The sequence below is a fragment of the Mandrillus leucophaeus genome, unplaced genomic scaffold (assembly GCF_000951045.1).
Source record: "Mandrillus leucophaeus isolate KB7577 unplaced genomic scaffold, Mleu.le_1.0 Scaffold577, whole genome shotgun sequence".
NCBI lineage: Eukaryota > Metazoa > Chordata > Mammalia > Primates > Cercopithecidae > Mandrillus > Mandrillus leucophaeus.
The window spans coordinates 1,589,269-1,612,208 of NW_012106219.1; the positions used below are offsets into that span (position 1 = coordinate 1,589,269).

The window sequence follows — 22,940 nt, forward strand, 5'->3', positions numbered from 1 at the left end:
AGAAAAGATGCTTAGTTAATGGAGGTTAAATTTAAAAGTACAGCTAAATGCAGTCTAAATTATGAAAATCCTGTTCTATTCACCTCACTGTGGTACCAGTAACTATACTAAGTCAGGTTACTTTACGGTTAACTATGTCACCTATAACACAATAAGCCATTAACAATCTAATACAGTTACTGGGTGTGCTTATACTGGAAATTCTTAACCATATAGTTGTGTTGCCAATTTGTTTTAAATGATGAATTGTCTTAGTATAAGTCACTGCATTTCTATAACAAAGCAATGAAAGGCACAGCTAATCTGAGTGGACTTAACCCTATTCAACAACCAGCTGAAAAAATACTTTGGTTCTTCAAGAAAAAAATCACAAAAAAGTGTTTCCTTTAACAGTTGTTAATTTTCCTAGCTGTACTCCAAGAGCCACATAAAAATATTCCAGAAGAACCAAATTATGTAGCAATGAATGAACAAGTGTGACAGAATTTGTGCATTCAACATCTCGGGCAGAAAAACTAGTTAAAATGCCAGGTAGAACAAATTGGTCTTTAAAATATCAGTTTCCTGTCGTTTAAAAAAATTAACCTAGTCTACCAAGAAAATACAAAAACATAAGGCTGTAAGTGAGTAAGAGTTGTGTTTAGGGTACTATAGTGCAGGTTATCCTCAAGGCCACATACATCCTGCTTCATTACTGCTTGTGCTCTGCTGGATTTTAATCCTTCTTTGGGTCATAGTCTGGATCGTTTTCCTCATCTCCTTCTACTTCTCCTTCCTCATCCACTTCTTCACCTTCTTCATCATAATCATCATCATCATCTTCAGTAGCTTCCCCAGTAAAGTATAACACTGATCCTGGGATTATACACTAAGGTAAAAAGTGACCAATTTCGAAGTCTGCAGCAAGGATTGCTTCAGCAGCATCATCCAGATCTCCGCTCTCAGAAACTTCAGGAGGGGCAAAAAAATTAAAGAAAGAGTCATTGGAAACTGTTTTAGTCAGAGTACGAACTGTCCCATGTCCCTTGTCTTTCTGCTGCTTCTTAATGGTTTTCAAAGTGACATTCTTTCCTTTTTCCAATCTATTTGGCACCCTGTAAAACCCATAATTTTTGGTCCATCAAAATAAAAGGGATCAGAATCATCTGATTCTGACCTCATCCTATATGTCTTTGTCAGCACTTCATTTTTAAAATATTCATTGGTTTCAAAGTGAAATTCTAAGACAAAACTCATGGGCTGGCCAGCATCTGAGAACTTTCCTTTAATATCTTCCAAGTGCTTCAGAATAGGTTCATCACGTTCCTGAAGCATATTGTGTCCGGAATTGGTGGGTTCTTGGTCTTGCTGACTTCAAGAATGAAACCACGGACCCTCGCGGTGAGTGTTACAGTTCTTAAAGATAGTGTGTCCGGAGTTTGTTCCTTCTTCCAGGTGGGTTCGTGGTCTCGCTGGCTTCAGGAGTGAAGCTGCAGACCTTCACAGTGAGTGTTACAGTTCATAAAGACAGCGTGGACCCAAAGAGTGAGCAGCAGCAAGATTTATTGCAAAGAGTGAAATAACAAAGCTTCCACAGTGTGGAATTCCACAGAGTGCTGATTGGTGCGTTTACAATCCTTAAGCTAGACACAGAGTACTAGATGGAAAAGTTCTCCAAGTCCCCAGTAGGTTAGCTAGACATAGAGTTAGCTAGATACAGAGTACCAGTTGGTGTATTTACAAACCTTGAGCTAGACACCGAGTACTGATTGGTGTATTTACAATCCTTGAGCTAGACACAGAGTGCTAGAAGGAAAAGTTCTCCAAGTCCCCACTAGGTTAGCTAGATACAGAGTACTGATTGGTGCACATACAATCCTCTGGCTAGATATAAAAGTTCTCCAAGTCCCCATCCGTTCAGGAGCCCAGCTGGCTTCACTCAGTGGATCCTACACCAGGGCTGCAGGCGGAGCTGCCTGCCAGTCCCCAGCCGCGCCTCACTCCTCAGCCCTTGGGCTGTCCATGGAACTGGGCACCATGGGAGCAGGGGGCAGCGCCTGTCTGGGAGGCTCAGGCCGTGAGGGAGCCCACCGCAGTTGGGGGAGCTCAGACATGGCGGGCTGCAGGTCCGGAGCCCTGCCCTGTGGGGAGGCAGCTACACCCGGTGAGAATTTGAGTGCAGCGCCAGCGGGCCGGCACTGTTGGGGGACCCTGCCCAACCTCCGCAGCTGCTGGCCGGGGTGCTAAGCCCCTCACTGCCCTGGGCCTGCAGCGCTGGCCTGCTGCTCCGTGTGCGGGGCCCTCAGAGACTGCAGCCGTGCCCATCGGAACTCGCACTGGCCCGTGAGCGCCACACGCAGCCCCGGTTCCCGCAGGCACCTCTCCCTCCACACCTTCCGGCAAGCAGAGGGAGGAGGCTCCGGCCTCAGCTAGCCCAGAGAGGGGCTCCCACAGTGCCGTGGCGGGTTGAAGGGCTCCTCAAGCGCTGCCAGAGTGGACGAGGAGGCTGAGGAGGTGCTGAGAGTGAGGGCTGCTAGCACATTGTCACCTCTCAATATCACTGAGCAAGTCAACATTCTTAAAAACAATTAACCAAAATTCAGGCATTCCTTTGGCATCTTCTTTTTCTTCATCTTTTTTCTCATCTTCAATCTTCGCCTTTTCTTTCAACTCCTCTGAGATCTCATCTTATTCTCTGGTTTCCATTCACTTCTGTAGGTTCATAAATTGCATTAATAATCTCAAATCGCTTATCAAATAGAGGCTGACAGAGAACAGCATACTTCCTTTCAAGATTGTGAACTTCCTCATAGAATTGGGCTTCTATATGTGCACATTTAACTTACAGGTTTTTGAGAGCATTCACTTGTCTTTTAACTACCCTAGGCAGGCTTTCAGTGTATCCTGTTGGATACATTGTTGGTGTTTCTATTATACCATCAAGTCTTTCTTGAAGAGCTGAAGAATCTGAGGATTTTGCATCATCTGAAAGGTTAGCTGACGTGCTTTGATTTTTGTTTCTTCACCAGTTTCTTCTTCTTCTACTTTTTTAACGTCATCCAAATCTTGATCAAATTCAGACTGTTCTTTGTTGTCAATGTCTGCCATGTTGTAAGAACTCCAAATATCGGCAGCTAGTATGGGGAGCCAGGTGGCCAGAGCTGCACAGGCAGTGACTCAGGGTGGCAGCAGTGGCTCCACGAGCAGATGGCACTAAAAAAGCCATCACACATTTTCAAGATTGGTTTCTAGATACAGTAGTGACAACTGATTAGGTAACTTTCATCACTAACATTTTCAAATACAGTAAATAATAATCCATTGCACATATTTCTAAATTACTGAAAATTTCAAGTGTTCTCACCACAAAACATAAGTATTTGAGGTCATGAATATGTTAATTAGGTTGATTTATTTCACACTGTATTCATAAATCATAGCCTCACATTGTACTCCATAAATATATACAACTATAATTTGTTAAACTACAATAAAAATAAAGATTAAAAAAATCAACCTGTGTTTTAAGGTCATATAAATGGCTTTCTGATTCTTTCCCGAGAACTTTTTTTAATAGGAAGAGAACTCAAAGATATAGTATGTAGAATCCAGGAAGGATAACATGGACACACAGGAAGGGTTATGGCGGAGAAAGAATGTAAATATGACCTGGAAGGTTGGGTTGACACAGTCACATTTTGCCTACTCAGATATTTTACTTGGGTCAGCCAGTGTGAACTGCCAGTTTAACATGTGGGGAAAGTAGAACAGTGCATGTTTCAACCTCAGCCATCTTATGAGACTGCACATCTTGGTTCCTTTATTTTACCTATTCTCTCTGGGTTACCCACATGGGGACTGAGGCACGTGCATTATTCCCTGCTTCCTAAGAGCCGCACTGATCTGCCTCTTTTTCTATCTTTGAGAATTTTGCTTAGAAGTCAAGGTCAAGTTGCAAGGGGGAACTGTAATTGGCCTGGTTTGGTATCCTTGGGTTAAGAGGGAGGAAGGAACAATTGTCAAAGCACCCTTCTTTCTTTTGATCACAGGTGATCCTATGCTGAGAGGAGTATGGTTTTATAAGCTTTTAAAGAAGGGGCAAAACCAGGCAGTGAGAAAGCAAATCTCTTCTCTCTAGTGCAAAATGTAGAGGGGCCATGATAAGGCTTAGAGCATGGTGCAATACATTATAAGCACTCAATAGCTATTAGTTGAGTGAATCAAGTGCTGTGGGTTTCTTCCCTCTTGTCTTTATGGCACCTTATTACTCTTTGGGTATCTGTAACTGATGCTGATGATGTCTACTGATGTCCTGATGTCCCTCAGTAACTTCTGGAACTTTTCCCAGTGTTTTTCTTCTCTGAAAAGAAGGCACTTGAAGGTCCTACAATTCAATCTAGCCCAAGTTACGTACCACCTTGAACATTTGCTGTGTTTCATAAGTTAGGTAGAGTCTATCTGGAAAATACAGAGGCACATCATTGGGGCCACCACTGCTTTCCCACCCTATTTTGATCAAAGAGTGTCCAAGGAGGTCCTATCTTCAGAAACCAGCAAAAGTCTTAGTAGGGAACATACCAATGAGGTGGTCACTGCTTAAGGGAGTTTCTTGGCCTGCTTTAGAGTTAGACTTTTGTCCTTTCCCATTCTTTTCTCAAGAATGGTAGAAACTCCGGTTGGAGAAGAAACCAGGCTTCTATCCACTCCATGCTATTTTAAAAATTTATATTTGGTTTACAGCAGAGAGAAGGCTGTCTGCTTACTCTTACAAGAAAGACTCTACACAGAAGGGTACTTCCTGAACCTATATAAAGGTTTCTCAATATGTTAGGTGCTAAGCAGACAGGTGGAGCCTGTGAAAGATAGCTTATATAAAACAAAGGGGCTAAGAAGCCCATTTGGAGGAATTCTTTGGCCCAAACTGCAGAGCCTTAGGAAAATGTAAGTCATTCTTTAATTATGGAAGCACTATTTAGGGGTTTTCAATGTGTGGTCAGAGCTTATATCAGAATCATCAGGGAGAACTTACCTAAAATGCTGATTCCTGGTCGACTCCTTGCCAGCTGAATTAGAATCTCTAGGAGTGGGGCTAGGAAAATCTATGTTGTAAGCTAATTTCCCTGGTAATCCTTCTAAGAATCACCAAATAATGAGTGCTCTAGGGGCCGTCCTTTACATTTTGTATTCTAAAACTTGAAGAAAACACTCCATGTTTGTTATATTCATAATTTTAATTTTATTTTTGGCTTAAATAGTGTGGTAGGCAGAATTCTAAGATGATGCCCAATGACTCACCCCTTGTAAAACTCTTTTTTCTTGACTGGGTGGAGCCTGTAGCTTGTGTCTAACCAGTAGACCATAGCAAAAATGATGGAATATTACTTTTTGGATTATGTTACATTATATTGCAAAGGTAAAGGAATTTTACGGATGTAATTAAGCCCTCTAATTAGTTCACTTCAGGTTAACCAAAAGGGAGATTACTTTGGCAGGTCTGACCTAATCAGTTGAGCCTTTTAGAGGAGGGTCTAGAGGTAGAGAGAAAAGAAGCAGCAGAGACGTTGTCCTGCTGGCTTTGAGGAAACAAACTGCCACATGGTGGAGAGGGTCATATGGCAGGGAACATGTGCAGCCTCTGGGAGAGAGAGCCTCAGTCCTACAATCCTAAGACTTGGATCCTTTCAGTAACCAGTGAGCTTGGAAGAGGAGCTCAGCCTCAGATTGCAGCACCAGCTGACATCTTGAGGCAGCCATGTGAGACCCTGAGCTGAAGACCCAGTGAAGATGTGCTGGGATTGTGTGTACTTAGACCCATGGAAACTATGAAGTAATAAATGTGTATTTTCTTCTGCTGATGTTTGTTGTATGGTAATAGAAAATTCATGCACATAGTAGAGAATAAAATGTCTTATTTTTCAAGAATTGTGAATTACATATAATCTTCCCAGTTGCTTTGACATCTACGGCAACATTGGGGTTCTGGTACCTGTTGGAGAATAGGACATCTTTCCAAAAGCTACGTGGGGACAAATTGTTTTAAGGGCATCAGTTGACATATGTTCAACATCCATACATACTCTTTTCTGTGATTTATTGTCTTGGAAAGGAGCCTGCAATTCAGGAAGCCACGTGCATCCTTCTTTTCTGCCTTTGTTTTCACTTTCCAAAAGAAAGGCATAAATTCACACCTCTGAAATCTTCCCACAGTGAATAGTTCAGAGGTATAAAAACCTCTAATCCAATGAAAAATATCAGTTATGATGATGATTTCACTGATTAAAGGATTTTGTAACTTTCTCTGTCTTTTACATATTTCGGGGGGGTGAACACTGTGGCATTAGACATGGTATTTCAGCTTCTGTGGCAATTCTCCAAACTCAAATATATTGTAAAGTAGGGTAGCAGAAGCGATGGCATTTTCTTATATCCCCTACTTGTCAGTGAGTGCAATACTTCCTGGGGAGAGACACATGAGAGGAGAGTGAAGAGAATATACTCCATTCTCTCTTCACTTCCGGATGCAGTCACAGAGCAGCTCCTACCTGGTGTGTGACAGTGCTCACGACAGAAGGAAGAGACATAGCAGTAAAACATGGTTGCTCCTAAAGATGCTTGAAAATATTGAAGGTTAGAGAAGCCTTATTTTGTCCAGGTAGCAACCTCATGGGAAAGATCTGTTCCAATACTATGCATCTGCGTTAGAATTCAGAAGTGAGATACTTGTTACAAGAACATGTGTTAACGGTTACTTAGATTGAAAAATGAGGACAGACTTTTTCTAATAGAAAGCAAATCCAATTTGGTTGATTGGTTTTCGTGATGACAACTGGCTTTGCATGGTGGGTACCTCCATAAATTGACAGAGCTGAGTCTGCAGTTATGAGGTTTGGATGCATGTATTGAATGATCAGATAAAAATATGTTATCAGCCGGGCACAGTGGCTCATGCCTGTAATCCTAGCACTTTGGGAGGCCGAGGCGGGCAGATCACCTGAGGTCAGGAGTTTGAGACCAGCCTGCCTAACATTGTGAAACCCCGTTTCTACTAAAAATACAAAAAATTAGCCAGGTGTGGTGGCTCGTGCCTGTAATCCGAACTACTTGGGAGGCTAAAGTAGGAGAATCGCTTGAACCCAGGAGGTGGAGGTTGTAGTGAGCCGAGATCGTGCCATTGCACTCCAGCTTAGGCAACAAAAGTGAAATTCTGTCTTTAAAAAAAAAAAAAAGTTGTCAAAAATATTTTGAGTAAGGAGTACTATAATTAACAATATTTTGATTTTCCAAATTCACTCCATATTAGATTACACAAAATGTTTTCACGTAGAGTAACAGGTATAATTATGTATTTGTTGATAAGCCTCAGTAAAGCCATTTAAAAAATAATTCTCAGAAATTAAGTGAATGAGTATAGTGTCTAGATAATGAATAATTTTAAAACTCAGTTATTTACAATTCTTAGGTTTTGACAAAACTAAAGAGAATCTGAGCTGTCAGTCAATAAAGTATTAAAACAATTTTTGACAGATTGCAATATAATGTTGGGCATTTAAGTAAGAAGCAACATTTTTTCATTCTAATTTACTTACCTATGTGAAGAATTTTTTAATTGCTTACATCTATAAAAATGAAAAAAGAGTAATGGATTTAATTTTGAATGAGTTTGAACAGGTGACTGATAATACCAGAATTCGACTTTGTGGGGAAAGTAAATTGAAAAATATAAGTTCTGGAGCAAAAAGGAATGATGTAAATTTTCTAACTATCAAAGAAAACTTATTATGTCATTTTAAAGCTCATGATAGCTTGTTTTACGACTAGACATTTTACCCAATTTGGCAGGTTTGAAAGAATGATGGAATAGTTTTATTTAAATGGTTGATTTTTACAATGTGCTGCAAATGACAACTTTTGAACATTTTAAGGCATACAATGGAAAGTTTTAGCTGTTAACTTTAACCATTTAGAGGAGACCTATAGTTTCTCAAAATTATTTTAGGATATATACAGTTAAAAAATGTGAAGGCCGTTGATTGCCTTAGTCAACAATAGTCTAAGGAATACTGGGTGAATTTCAGACCTCAGAGGCTTACAGCAATGTGGATTTGTTTCTCATGCATGTTAGTTGTGCTTCTCCTCCATGCTTCAGGCCAAAGAGGTGCCTACCTGGGACATGACTGTGTTCTTGGCAGAGGCGAAAGACATAGAGGTCACATGTGGTCACTTTCAAAGTTTAAGTTTGGAAATGGTGCCATGATTTCCATCCCATTTTCTGGACCACAGCAACTCACATGGCCAGGCCTGACATCAATGGAGCAGAGAGCAAAATCACCCCACTGGAAGGATCAGCAAATAGTTGGGAATAAAAATAAAATCTACCACAGTGATCTACAGAATTACAGGCACTGATAATGGGGTAACATATGGAAATGCACAGTAAAAATGAAGTTGCATGAAAGAGAAAAATCAAGAGGTCCTCAATATAAAAACAGGGGTACAAGGACAAAATTTAGTATGTTATTAAGAAGACAGGCTTTTGCTTATTTGGAACAACCCGTTTTCTGACTCATTTGAAATAATTTTAGTCGCAGTCATTTAAATGCTTCATGGAACAGAGCTTTAAGGCTGCTGACATGTATGTGCATCAAGTCCAATCAATAGCAACTTTTTTTATCTGCACCTTTATGAAATTTGATGTTTTGTATTGGCAGGTTTGTTTCATCTTTATCTTTCCAATAAGTACAGCTTCACCACTTGCCATTTGTGAAATGATTCTGGAAACAGAATGTTAAAAGTTCGTCAGGGAAAATGATGAGAAAACAAACCCTGTTTTGAAATCTTGAAAGTTTCCCAGTGTAAGAAACTTCGTAGGAAGCTTCTGGAACTCTGAGATGAGAACTTGAAGGATCAGTAATTCAGTCAGCCAACTCTTACTGCCAGTCTGTGACATAAGTGCTTCCAATATTCAAAGCTGTTCTGTCACTTGATATATTTTAATGTGGAATCTCACCTCCTACAACTGTATTGGGAGTTTTTGAAACATGAAAATTTCATATGTAAGTTCCCAGAATTATTATGTGTTTAACATATTTAAACATTTTTTTTCCCTTAAATTTCAATCTGGAGTAGTAAAAAGATTGATACACTGTAGTTTAAAGAGAGTTTAGGAAAAACATTTATGAGCCATTATCCATTTATTCTCTTTTACTCCCAATAAACTGAATTCATAGCCACTACAATGTAATGTGATGCATTATATATTGATTATAAAAGACCCTTTCCCTTTGGAATACTACATGCAAAATACTTAACATTTTTGCCAGATATACAGTAAACACTCAATAAATGTTTGCTAATAAAAACAATAAATACATTCCCAACAGTTTGATGGGATGGGGGAGAATGGTTAGGCAACTGATGGCCAGAGGGAAAAAACTTAATTTTTATTTTTTAAAGGAGTTTAGGGTGTCTGTATTATTTTTTACATTGACAAATAAAATTGTATATGTCGTGTACATTGTGATGTTTTGAAATATGTTACATTGTGGAATGGCTAAATCAAGCTAATTAATATATGCATTATCTCACATAGTTATTATTTTTTTGGTGAGAACACTTAAAAATCTACTGTCAGTGTTTTTTAAGAATACAATATATCATTGACTGTAGTCACCATGTTGTACAATATACCTCCTTTAAACCTTATTTCAAAAAGTTATTTTATTTTCTTTTTCACTATGTAGAGTAATGGGTGTGTTAGTGAATAGTTTAAGAGAGTTGACTTAGCAAGTTCAGTCAGAAAGGGTATACGTGAGCAGCAGGATTCTGAGGATCAGTTGCATTTGTGATTCTTTTTCTCTGATGATTTCTTAGACCTTTTACTGGTGATCTGAGTGTCATCTCAATGTTTTGCACTTTATTCTGGAAATATTTCCCACAGATCTGGAAATAGGAACATTTTGTTTGTTCTGATTTATAATGGCAGTCAAATAATTATGCCTGTTAATCATCCTTTACTATTTTATCTGTTAGTAAGCACAATATAACTGTATGTAACTTTTTATCTAAGTGAAATCTCAAATAATTTTAACTACTTTTGTTTTCAGAATTAGTGGATTGGGGTTAGGACTCTTTAACGCTACTCTGAAAACAAACTGGAACTTCTTTTTTTTTTTTTTTTTTTTTGCTTCAAAGTGATCAACCTAGCAAATGCAAGCTCAATAAGTCCTTTCTGAAATAGTTCGAATGCAAAGTGAGTTTATAAGAGTTTGTCTGTAAATGCTGGCCTAGCACAATTAAAAGGAAAAGGTATAAATTTGAGAAGTTGGAAGAAAAACCTATTTTTGAAATTTTTTTGATGCCTATCATCATTTTCCCAATTTAAGCCTAACTACTAAGTTGTCTTCCACTGTCCCCAGTAGGGGAGAGGCGGAAAGAAACAATGGTTAATTGGATTGCAACTACATGACCCCAGCACTTTTCATTAAATCAGTGACAAATCAGCCAAACTAGTTTGGTGTCTTGAAGCCAAAACAACTTCTTGATTAACTAAATTTCTCACTTTTTAAATTGGTGACTTTCTTGTTGCATGGATACAGCATTAGCTAAACAAAAAAAAAAAAAAAAAGAGATTTTCTGTAAACCATAGGAGGCATTTATGATACCTGTCAAAGCAGCTGTAGCAAGGCCAAGTTGGGAGCTCCTGAACATAGTGGCAAAGGCAAAATTAGCTTTGGATCTTCTCTGCCCTACTTAAAGCTCCCTCCCACTCTAGTTCTGGTAACCCAGCTCCAGGTACCAGAACATGGGGTATGGAAACACCCACTCAGTGTTGTTATCCCACAGAGCTATCTGTCTTGTAATCCTAGCTAGGAGCTAACTAATAGTGACTTCAGGCTGTTACCTTCCAGGGAATATTTGAATGCAAATGAGTGATTGGAAGGAACAGCAACTCTAATCATTTTATTTCAAGTAGATAATGGATGAAATTTTGGAGGTTAGGAAATTCTCAGATCTTACCCCATAGATAGCAGTTTGCCTGTGCTGCTATGGGCTGGTCCATGTAATGAACACGGATGATACATAGACAAGGTGAGACATTGAGGACATTAGTCCAATTCTTCATCTAGACTGCCATTTTTTAAAATTATACTTTAAGTTCTGGGATACACATGCAGGATGTGCAGGTTTGTCACACAGGTATACATGTGCCATGGTGGTTTGCTGCACCCATCAACCCATCATCTACATTAGGTATTTCTTCTAATCCTATCCCTCCCCTTGCCCCCCACCTCCCGACAGGCCCTGGTGTGTGATGTTCCCCTCCTTGTGCCCAAATGTTCTTATTGTTCAACTCCCACTTATGAGTGAGAACATGTGGTGTTTGATTTTCTGTTCCTGTGTTAGTTTGCTGAGAATGGTGGTTTTCAGCTTCATCCATGTCCCTGCAAAGGACATAAACTCATTCTTTTTATGGCTACATAGTATTCCATGGTGTATATGTGCCACGTTTTCTTTATCCAGTCTATCATTGATGGGCATTTGGGTTGGTTCCAAGTCCTTGCTATTGAGAAGTGCTGCAATAAACATATGTGTGCATGTGTCTTTATAGTAGAATGATTTGGGTATATACCCAGTAATGGGATTGCTGGTCAAATCGTGTTTCTGGTTCTAGATCCTTGAGGAATCGTCACATTGTCGTTCACAATGGTTGAACTAATTTACACTCCCACCAGTAATGTAAAAACGTTCCTATTTCTCCACATCCTCTCTAGCATCTGTTGTTTCCTGACTTTTTAATGATCACCATTCTAACTGATGTGAGATGGTATTTCATTGTGGTTTTGATTTGCATTTTTCTAATGACCAGTGATGATAAGGTTTTTTTCATATGTTTGTTGGCTGCATGAATGTTTTCTTTTGAGAAGTGTCTGTTCATATTTTTTGCCCACTTTTTGATGGTGTTGTTTGTTTTCTTCTTGTAAATTTGTTTAAGTTCCTTGTAGATTGTGGACATTAGCCCTTTGTCAGATGTATAGATTGTGAAAATTTTCTCCCATTCTGTAGGTTTCCTGTTCACTCTGATGATAGTTTCTTTTGCTGTGCAGAAGCTCTTTAACTAGATCCCATTTGTCAATTTTGGCTTTTGTTGCAATTACTTTTGGTGTTTTAGTCATGAAGTCTTTGCTCATGCCTATGTCATGAATGGTATTGCCTAGGTTTCCTTCTATGGTTTTTATGGTTTTAGGTCTTATGTTTAAGTCTTTAATCCATCTTGAGCTAATTTTTGTATAAGGTGTAAGGAAGGGGTCCAGTTTCGGTTTTCTGCATATGGCTAGCCAGTTTTCCTAACACCATTTATTAAATAGGGAATCCTTTCCCCATTGCTTGTTTTTGTTAGGTTTATCAAAGGTCAGATGGTTGTAGATGTTTCATGTTATTTTTGAGGCCTCTGTTCTGTTCCATTGGTCTATATATCTGTTTTGTTACCAGTACCCTGCTGTTTTGGTTACTGTAGCCTTGTAGTATAGTTTGAAGTCAGGTATTGTGATGTCTCCAGCTTCGTTCTTTTTGCTTAGGATTGTCTTTGCTATACAGGCTCTTTTTGGGTTCCATATGAAATTTAAAGTAGTTTTTTTCTAATTCTGTGAAGAAAGTCCATAGTAGCTTGATGAGAATAGTATTGGATCTATAAATTACTTTGGGCAGTATGACCATTTTCATGATATTGATTCCTCCTATCCATGAGCATGAATGTTTTCCCATTTGTTTGTGTCCTCTCTTATTTATTTTGGCAGTGGTTTGTAGTTCTCCTTGAAGAGGTCCTACACGGCCCTTGTAAATTGTATTTCTAGGTATTTTATTCTCTTTGTAGCAATTGTGAATGGAAGTTCACTCATTATCTGGCTCGCTATTATTGGTGTATAGGAATGCCTGTGAGTTTTGCTCATTGATTTTGCATACTGAGACTTTGCTGAAGTTGCTTATCAGCTTAAAGATTTTCTGGGCTGAGCTGATGGGGTTTTCTAAATATACAATCATGTCATCTGCAAAGGCTTTATTTCTTTCTCTTGCCTGATTGTCCTGGCCAGAACTTCCAATACTATGTTGAATAGGAGTGGTGAGAGAGGGCATCCCTGTCTTGTGCCAGTTATCAAAAGGAAGGCTTCCAGCTCTTGCCCATTCAGTATGATATTGGCTTTGGGTTTGTCATAAATAGCTCTTATTATTTTGAGATATCTTCCATCCATACCTAGTTTGTTGAGTGCTTTTAGCATGAAGGGATGTTGAATTTTATCGAAGGCCTTTCTGCCTCTATTGAAATAATCATGTGGTTTTTGCCATTGGTTCTGTTTATGTGATGGATTACGTTTATTGATTTGTATATGTTGAACCAGCCTTGCAACGCAGGGATGAAGGCAACTTGATCGTGGTGGATAAGCTTTTTGATGTGCTGCTGGATTCAGTTTGCCAGTATTTTATTGAGGATTTTCGCATCGATGTTCATCAGGGATATTGGCCTGAAGTTTTGTTTTTTTGTTGTGTCTTTGCCAGGTTTTGGTATCAGGATGATGCTGGCCTCATAAAGTGAGTTAGGGAGGTGTCCTTCTTTTTCTATTGTTTGAAATAGTTTCAGAAGGAATGAAACCAGCTCCTCCTTGTACCTCTGTTGAATTAGGCTGTGAAGCCATCTGGTCCTGGGCTTTTTAAATTGGTAGGCTATTGATTACTGCCTCCATTTCAGAACTTGTTATTGGTCTATTCAGGGATTCGACTTCCTCCTGGTTTAGTCTTGGGAGTGTGTACGTGTCCAGGAATTTATCCATTTCTTATAGATTTTCTGGTTTATTTGTGTACAGGTGTTTGTAGTATTCTCTGATGGTAGTTTGTATTTCTGTGGAATCAGTAGTGATATCCCTTTATCACTTTTTATTGTGTCTACTTGATTCTTCTCTCTTTTCCTCTTTATTACAGACTGCCATTTTTATTCCTATCTAATTTTGGGGCAATGAAGTTGAGTTTTGAGAATTTGCAGCCTTTAAAATGAGGAACTAGAGAAAAGAAGGACAAGGGCATATGACTATAAATATTAATAAGTATTGAATACTATTAATGTACCAATCACTGAACTAGATACACAGGTGAGTAAAACCAGGTGGTGTCCTTGTCCTAATGGTACTTGCTAGGATAGTGGTGGTAGCTAGCAAATAACCATACAAACATGTATATGTGTGTGTGCATGTTATATGTGTATATGTATGTGCATGTGTGTGTATTTGTGTGTATATTTATACGTAAAATGTGAATTTTAATAAATACTGTGAATGAGAGGCAGCCATTCAATTTTGCCTCCTAGGGGCAGATTAACTTAGTGGTTACATTCACAGACTCTGGATCCAGGAGACCTGCATCAAATTCCAGCTCTGCCACTTCTTAGCTGTGTCATCTTAGGTGCATTACTTAAGCTTCCTGTGTCTCACTTTCCTCATCTGTAAAATGGTGATAATAACACCTACTTTATAGAGTTGTTGTGAGGCCTAAATGAATTAACATATGCAAAATGATTAGAACAGACCCCAGCACAGTGTTAACCTTTAGCTAGTATTATTACTGGGGGTCAGGGAGAGAGCCTCATTGAGGAAATGACAGGGATGATTAGGAGGAGGCCCCGTGAGAGGGTTAGGAAGTGTGCCCCAGGCCAAGGGAAGAGCTTCTGAGGGGAGAAACAGCTTGGCACACTGGAGAAACAGAGAAGAAGTCCACTGGGGTGCACCAACTAGCCACAGGATGGAGACTAGACTCTGGAGTGGGGACAGAGATCAGATCATGTCAAGATTTCAAGAGCATTTTAAGGATTTGGATTTTATTCTAAATGTGGTGGAAAGTGACAGACATGTTTTACACTGGAAGATGACGTGATATAATTTATGCTTTAAAAACAAACACCCTGGCTACCTTGTGGAGACCAGACAGGAGAGCGGTGGTAGGGAAACCACTGTGGGGGGCTATGTTAGGGTTCTCCAGAGAGCATGACCGGGCGTTGGGGGCACAGAGAGAGAGAGAGAGAGAGAGGGGGAGAGAGAGAGAGAGAATGTTAAAGAGATGGCTCACATAATTGTGGGGACTGGCAAGTCTACAGGGCAAGTGGGCTGGAAATTCCAGCAGGGGTTGATGATGCAGTCTTGAGTCCAGTGGCAATCTGGAGGCAGAATTCCTTCCTCTTCAGGGGACCTAGGTCTTTTCTTTTCAGACTTTCAAATAATTGCATGAAGCCCAGCTGTGGAGGATAATCTGCTTTCCTGAAAATCTACTGATTTAAATGTTAATCACATCCAAAAACACCTTCACAGCCACTTCTAGACTGGTGTTTGACAAGACAGCTTGACATCACAGCCTAGCCAAGTTGCCACACAGAATTAACCATCGCAGGGGGTATTTCCACCATCAAGGTGGGAGAAGATGGTGGATTAGGGTGATGACTGAGGGGATTGAAATAAGTGGCCAGAGTCAAGCTTTAGTTTGCAAATAGAATGAGCACACTTGGTGCTGATTGCAAAAGGGGATAAGAAGCAGGAGCAATCAAGACCATCCCCTGGATTTCTGGGGTAAGCAAAGAGCACAGCCCTACCTCATCCATCCAGGCAACTTCAGTGGGTGGGGGAGAGAGATACTACCAGGGAGAGTGGAGAGAGAGGGAGGGAAGAAGGAAGAGAAAGAAAGAAACAGTGTGAGCATCCTTAGGTACAGAGAAGGTGGGGAAGGTGGGGGAGCTTAGCTCAGATGTTGAGAAGCTGGTGTTTTACCTGGGAAATGCCATGGCAGAATGAGCAGGGGACATGGTATTCTCTATCAGTGATCTTATACAACAGTGCCCTCAACTCCTACTAAACATGGCCCAAAGGATGTCGGGAAGGACTGGCTCATTCCACTGTGAACCAGAGCAGATGTGGGGTGAGAAGGCTTCCTTTGTAGAAAGCATAGGGAAAATTGTTTCAAAAGGGGGACAGTCTCTGCTATGCCAAATGAAGTCAAGAGGTCTAGGTCTGACTTAAATGGTAATCCCATTTGAAAAGCATCTTGACAGCCACTTCTAGACTGGTGTTTGACCAGATAGCTTGACATCACAGCCTAGCCAAGTTGACACATAGAATTAAGCATCTCAGGAGGTATTTCCACTATCCAGGTGGAGAAGGGCTCATTCAGTTTGACAACGTGGGCATCTCTGGTACCCTTGAGAGTAGTTTTGCTGGTGGTCCCATTTGCAGACGAATAAATTGGGGTGAGATAGGTGAACTACGTAGTCTGAGTTCAAACTCACACTCAGTTTGCCTGCTTCAAAGACCATGCTCTTAATTTCTTTTTTCTTTTCAGTAGAGATGGGGTTTCATCATATTGGCTAGGATGGTCTCCATCTCTTGACCTCGTGATCCACCCACCTTGGCCCCCCAAAGTGCTGGGATTACAGGCGTGAGTCACCATGCCTGGCCCATGCTTTTAATTTCAATACATGTTTCCTCCTTCTGAGAATGAGCACAGGGTAGAGTCTTGCTGCCTTTTCCTTGATTTTATGTCCTTTATGTGTTGTGGGTGGTGGAGGGCTAATGGTCTGATCCTGGATTTTAGCCCAAATGAAGAACTGAGTTTTCTGAGAACACCTCACATTTCCAATATGTAAGACTTTTACTAAACTTGTAATATTTGGTAACATTTTCTTAAAGTCTTGGTGGTGGTAAACTATCAATTTATAACCCCAATTCTTTATATTCCTTCTTGGTTAGGAGATGCAGGCAATTAAAGCAAATTTATGGAAACAGATTTCATACTTAGCCTTGTAACAAAATTTCACCCCAAACTAAAAACAACCACTTAACCATATTGAAGAGCTAATTTAGTTTCAGCCCAGCAATTTTGAAATAAGTATTTGTATAATAAAATTTAAATTATAGTAGTTCTTCTCTAGAACTTACTGTGTATATACTTATAATTTTGTAATCCATGCTCTTATGGTTGATTTAATATTCTGTTATTTCCAACTCATATCAAAGTTCCCCCCCACCTTTTTTTTTAAATTTGACTTCTGGATTCACGTCAGTGACTCTGTGTCCATGTTTCTTGTTCCTTTGTTTATATAATGGGTAAAGGGGAGATGGCTTTGGCTAGTCTAATTTGTAGCTCTGGCAGTGATGTCTTTTTAACCCCCCAGAATATATTTAAGAAATATACATGTAAATCATAGTCATATATAAGAAATAAAAACAAAAAAGAACAAAGTAGTTGGGGTTGAAACAGAAAAGGTAGACTATCTCTTCCACTGCCCTGTGAATCAGATAGATGGATGTGTCTGTGCTTAGGCAGACCCATGGTGCGACAGGCAGGGAGGGATGGTAGAGGGCAGGAGAGAGACAGAGAGACAGAGAGAGGAAGAGAGAGGCAGAGAGAGACAGAGAGAGACAGAGAGAGAGAGAGAGAGAAAGAGAGAGAGAGAGAGAGAGAACCAGAAAGTCCTTTATTAGTATTTCTACAAGAAATACACTAGATGGTTTGGGGTCAACCAGTTTGTTTTATATGTGACCCTCTGCACCCCACTTTTAATGCGCTTTTCTCTGCTCAGATGGCATTTAAAAAATCATCTAACAGTTTCCTTCTAAAACAGACTTCCGGACTTATTTTTTCCTTTAATCTATACCTGCCAGTTTGGGACAGTATTGCCTTCACTTGATGAAAATCTTTGCTATTAATTGAGGATGTAGCTAGTATGTCTGTCATAGACAGCGAGGTGACACAGGGTTACTTTTCATGTATCTCTCATGCCCGGGGTGAATGAACACAAAGGTTTCCCTTTTCATCACAAGATAGAAGATTCCTAATTTAAAGTCAGAGTGACACCTTAGCAGAGTTTGTATCTGATTAAAGGACAGCCTGTTCTCCAATATTTTCTGCATACCTTCCCCTCACCTCCCTTTATCCATCTCCGGGGCGCTCTGAATGTAGTCAGTATTTCCCTGTGCATCTGATTTGATCTTTAAAGACCCATAGCAGTAATAGATTTACCTTTTCACATTCAAAGCATTCCGTTTATAATAGTTCCGCATTTCATGACTGATAATTCTGTTGTACAACCTTAAATGACTCCAAGTATTGGTAAGGGCATCCTAATATTTTCCTGTGACTTTACCTAATTTCCACACTCTGAGCAACAGCCTCCATTATACATACCTCTTTGTTCTTTTGGACAATTACATTATGAACGTAGCAGTCAGGACAGTCAGGAGACAGAGACCACCACTTGTTTTATTTTATAAGAGAGAATTTAATGTAAAGAGTGGCTAACTAAGAAATGAAAGGCAAAATGACTGAAGCTGTTGTGGAGGGAGCAAATGCAGGAGGCAGCTGCCACTGTTAGGGCTGGGAGAACAAGGAGAAAAGGTGGGAAATGGAAAACTTTAGAAACATGAAACAGATCTCATGGAGATGCAAGTGAGAATTCTGAGAAGGAGCCATTGCTTAGCAGGTACTTGTGTCTCTGAGCTGAGAGGAGGCGTCCTGACTTCTAAGGCAGGGACATTGACCGGCTGGTGCTGGTATCTCTGATGGGGTACCATGGGGCTAGATGCACAAGTACCGGGAAAACGCACTGGTTCCGTTGGTGCTCTGGGACGGAGCTGCACCTGCTGGTGTAGAGAAGGAAAGCAGGGTGACACAGGAAGCAAGCAGGAAGGAGCAAATCCCTTCTACCTCCTCTAACCTTGCAATCTCCGTTTAGTTCCCCTCTCGGCAGCACCTGACAAAGAGAAGCTGGCAAAGGAATCACAGGGGGGAGTACAGAGGGTGGGTTTGGCACTGAGACGCAGTGGCCTATTATCTGGCACATTGAGCTATTACTCTACAAATGCTTGTATTTGTAAAGGAGCCTTCTGTGAGGGCCCCAGAACAGCCACACAATACCTCCCGCCTTCTACCTTGTCCTCTATTTTAGGAATACCAGTGAGAAATAACCTGATGATATGTCCAGGTTAGCATGAAAATAAGGCAACTTTCCTTTAAGAAAATAAGACAGAGAAACAACCTTTGATTGTTGATCAGGAGTCCCTCTGCAGCAGGGCCAAACTCTATTTCGATGGTCCTAAGCAGCCTGTTCCAAGGGACCTCACAAACCTGACCTCATGGCAAGGAGATTCGAGGGATGATGGTTAGAAAAATTGGGGGATGTCAAATAGTTTAAATCTCTGTTGTAACATACAGAGATATAGTAATGTTGTGCTGAAAAATGCTTTGTTCCAAAGGAGACATTGGACATTTTTTTTTTCTTTTGAGTCAGAGTCTCACTCTGTCACCCAGGCTGGCGTGCAGTGGCGTAGTCTCAGCTCACTGTAACCCCTGCCTCCTGGGTTCAAGCGATTCTCCTGCCTTGGCCTCCCGAGTAGCTGGGATTACAGGTGCATGCCACCACGCCCAGCTATTTTTTCTATTTTTATAGAGATAGGGTTTCACCAGGTTGGCCAGGCTAGTCTCAAACTCCTAACCTCAAGTAATCTGCCCAGTTCAGCCTCCCAAAGTGCTGGGATTAAAGGCGTGAGCCACTACATCCAGTCAAGACACTGGACTTTTGAGAGCACAATTTCTATGAGTTTGGATAGGCAAGAGAGATGTGCAAGACAGGCTGCTAGGAGCTGCTAGAGAAGCACCTTAATTTAAATTATGATAGTAGTAATACAAGCTTCAACTTCAAAAGGCAGAAGGCTAAGTTAGAAGGAAAAGGGCTTGTCATTCCTTATTACCATGGAGTGTAAGAACTGAGTGTTTCATATGGCTGAATGTTTTTGTCTAATTAAAAATAAAACGAAATTATTTTGGAAATTAAGACTTTATACTTTAAAGAGTTTTTCTTCTATCCAGGCCAATAATATTTAGTCTTTAATGATGGCTCTTATGTAAGTTCTGGGAACATTTTTGAACCATGGGCTTGTACTAATTAGCAAGATATTCCTAGGTAATTGTTCCGGCTGGCTTGCTGCTTCCCTCAGGCATTTCTAACTTTAAGGTCACTCTTTCTCCTTTTCGCTAACGAGGTGTGTTTAGTATTGCCGGGGTGTTATAATTGCTGAGCCTTAGTTCCAGATATCCAGGTGGGTGGTAACCTATAGAAGCCCTCTATTCTCTTTTTATTGGGGTTGAGGCATTATAATAAGCTCCTGGAATTTCCTCATAGGCACTACTGTAATAATTTTAGGAATATTTTTTATGATTTTTTATTAAAATGGAAGACATTATCATAGCCACTGAAGAACTTAGAATAAGCCTGGTAAACAGATGTATATGTGTCTTTTTTTCAGGCTTTTTTTTTAATTTTTAATTTTTTGGGTACATAGTAGGTATGTATATTTATGGGGTACAAGAGATATTTTTGATATAGGCATGCAGTGTGTAATAATCACATCATGGAAAACAGGATAGCTATCCCTGCGATCATTTATCCTTCATGTTACAAACAACCTAATTCTATTCTTTTAGTTATTTTAAGATATACAATTAAATTATTTTGACTATAGTCACCCTGTTGTGCTATCAAATGCTAGGTCTTATTCATTCTTTCTAACTTTTTTTGTACCCATTAACCATCACCACCTCCCCTCCACCCTGCACTACCCTCCCCTCCACCCTGCACTACCCTTCCCAGCCTCTGATAACTACCCTTCTACTCTCTATCTCCATGTGTTTTATTGTTTTGAGTTTCAGATCCCACAAATAAGGTGGTTTTTTTTTTAAAAACAATAAAGTATAACGTGATGTTTGACTTTCTGTGCCTGGCTTCAGATGTATATGTTCCTGAACTTATATTATCTTGGGTTTCTAATATCTTGTGAAAAATATTTAGTTTCTCACAAAGAGTTCTAATTTCTTCCAAATCTAGTTCTCTCTTTCTAGGCACATAGGAGGATTACACTTTCCTGCTTCCTCGCAGTTGAGTAATTAATTATTGCCCCTGGGTTGTGAACAGAAGAGCTGTGCCATGTCTGGGCTAGATCATTGATGGCTGCTGTGCAGTCCTCCAGCTCTGCTCCTTCTTTGCAGTGGTGAGTCTCATGAGGCATCACGGAAAAAACGGTGGCATCTCAAGACACAATGAGCAAATGGAGCAAACTTCACATGGAGCAAAGGTGACCTGCCAGTCTGCACTGGCATCCAGTATGAGTGAAAAATCAACTCTTCCAGTTTTTATTTTTTATTTTGTGTTATACTTTAAGTTCTAGGGTACATGTGCACACCATGCAGGTTTGTTACATATCTATACATGTGCCATGTTGGTGTGCTGCGCTCATTAACTCATCATTTACATTAGGTATTTCTCTTAATGCTATCCTTCCCTGCTGCCCCAACCCCATGACAGGCCCCAGTGTGTGATGTTCCCCACCCTGTGTCCAAGTTTTCTCATTGTTCAGTTCCCACATATGCGGTGTTTGGTTTTCTGTCCTTGGGATAGTTTGCTCAGAATGATGGTTTCCAGCTACATCCATGTTCCTGAAAAGGACATGAACTCATCCTTTTTTATGGCTGCATAGTATTCCACGGTGTATATGTACCACATTTTCTTAATCTAGTCTATCATTGATGGACATTTGGGTTGGTTCCAAGTCTTTGCTATTGTGAGTAGTGCTGCAATAAACATACGTGTGCATGTGTCTTTATAGTAGCATGGTTTATAATCCTTTGGGTATATTCCCAGTAATGGGATCAGTGGGCCAAATGGTATTTCTAGTTCTAGATCCTTGAGGAATTGCCACACTGTCTTCCACAATGGTCGAACTAATTTACACTCCCACCAACAGTGTAAAAGTGTTCCTATTTCTCCACATCCTCTCCAGCACCTGTTGTTTCCTGACTTTTTAGTGATCTCCATTCTAACTGGCATGAGATGGTATCTCATTAAGGTTTTGATTTGCATTTCTCTGATGACTAGTGGTGATCAGCATTTTTTTTGTGTGTCTGTTGGCTGCATAAATGTCTTCTTTTGAGAAGCGTCTGTTCATATCTTTCACCCACTTTTGGATGGGGTTGTTTGATTTTTTCTTGTAAATTTGTTTAAGTTCTTTGTAGATTCTAGATATTAGCCCTTTGTCAGATGGGTAGATTGCAAAAAATTTCTCCCATTCTGTAGGTTGCCCGTTCACTGTGATGGTAGTTTCTTTTGCTGTACAGAAGCTCTTTAGTTTGATTAGATCCCATTTGTCTATTTTGGCTTTTGTTGCCATTGTTTTAGTCATGAAGTCCTTGCCCATGCCTATGTCCTGAATGGTATTGCTTAAGTTTTCTTCTAGGGTTTTTATGGTTTTAGGTCTAACATTTAAGTCTTTAATCCGTCTTGAATTAATTTTTGTATAAGATGTAAGGAAGGGATACAGTTTCAGCTTTCTACATAAAGCTAGCCAGTTTTCCCAGCAGCATTAATTAAATAGGGAATCATTTTCCCATTTCTTGTTTTTGTCAGGTTTGTCAAAGATCAGATGGTTGTAGATGTTTCATGTTATTTCTGAGGCCTCTGTTCTGTTCCACTGGTGTATATCTTTGTTTTGGTACCAGTACCATGCTGTTTTAGTTACTGTAGCCTTGTAGTACAGTTTGAGTTCGGGTAGAAAGAACATCCAGCTTTGTTGTTTTTGCTTGGGATTGTCTTGACAATGAGGGCTCTTTTTTGGTTCCATAGGAACTTTAAAGTAGTTTTCAATTCTGTGAAGAAAGTCATTGGTAACTTGATGGAGATGGCATTGAATCTTTAAATTAGCTTGGGTAGTATGGCCATTTTCACGATATTGATTCATCCTATCCATGAGCGTGGAATATTCTTCCATTTGTTTGTGTCCTCTTTTATTTCATTGAGCAGTGGTTTGTAGTTCTCCTTGAAGAGGTCCTTCACATCCCTTGTAAGTTGGATTCCTAGGTAACTTACTCTCTTTGAAGCAATTGTG

General features: G+C 40.0%; 1 pseudogene; it reads right to left on the minus strand.

The window, feature by feature from the left end:
* Positions 1–666: 666 nt before the first annotated feature.
* Positions 667–3,162, minus strand: LOC105552844 (annotated as a pseudogene).
* Positions 3,163–22,940: the final 19,778 nt, after the last annotated feature.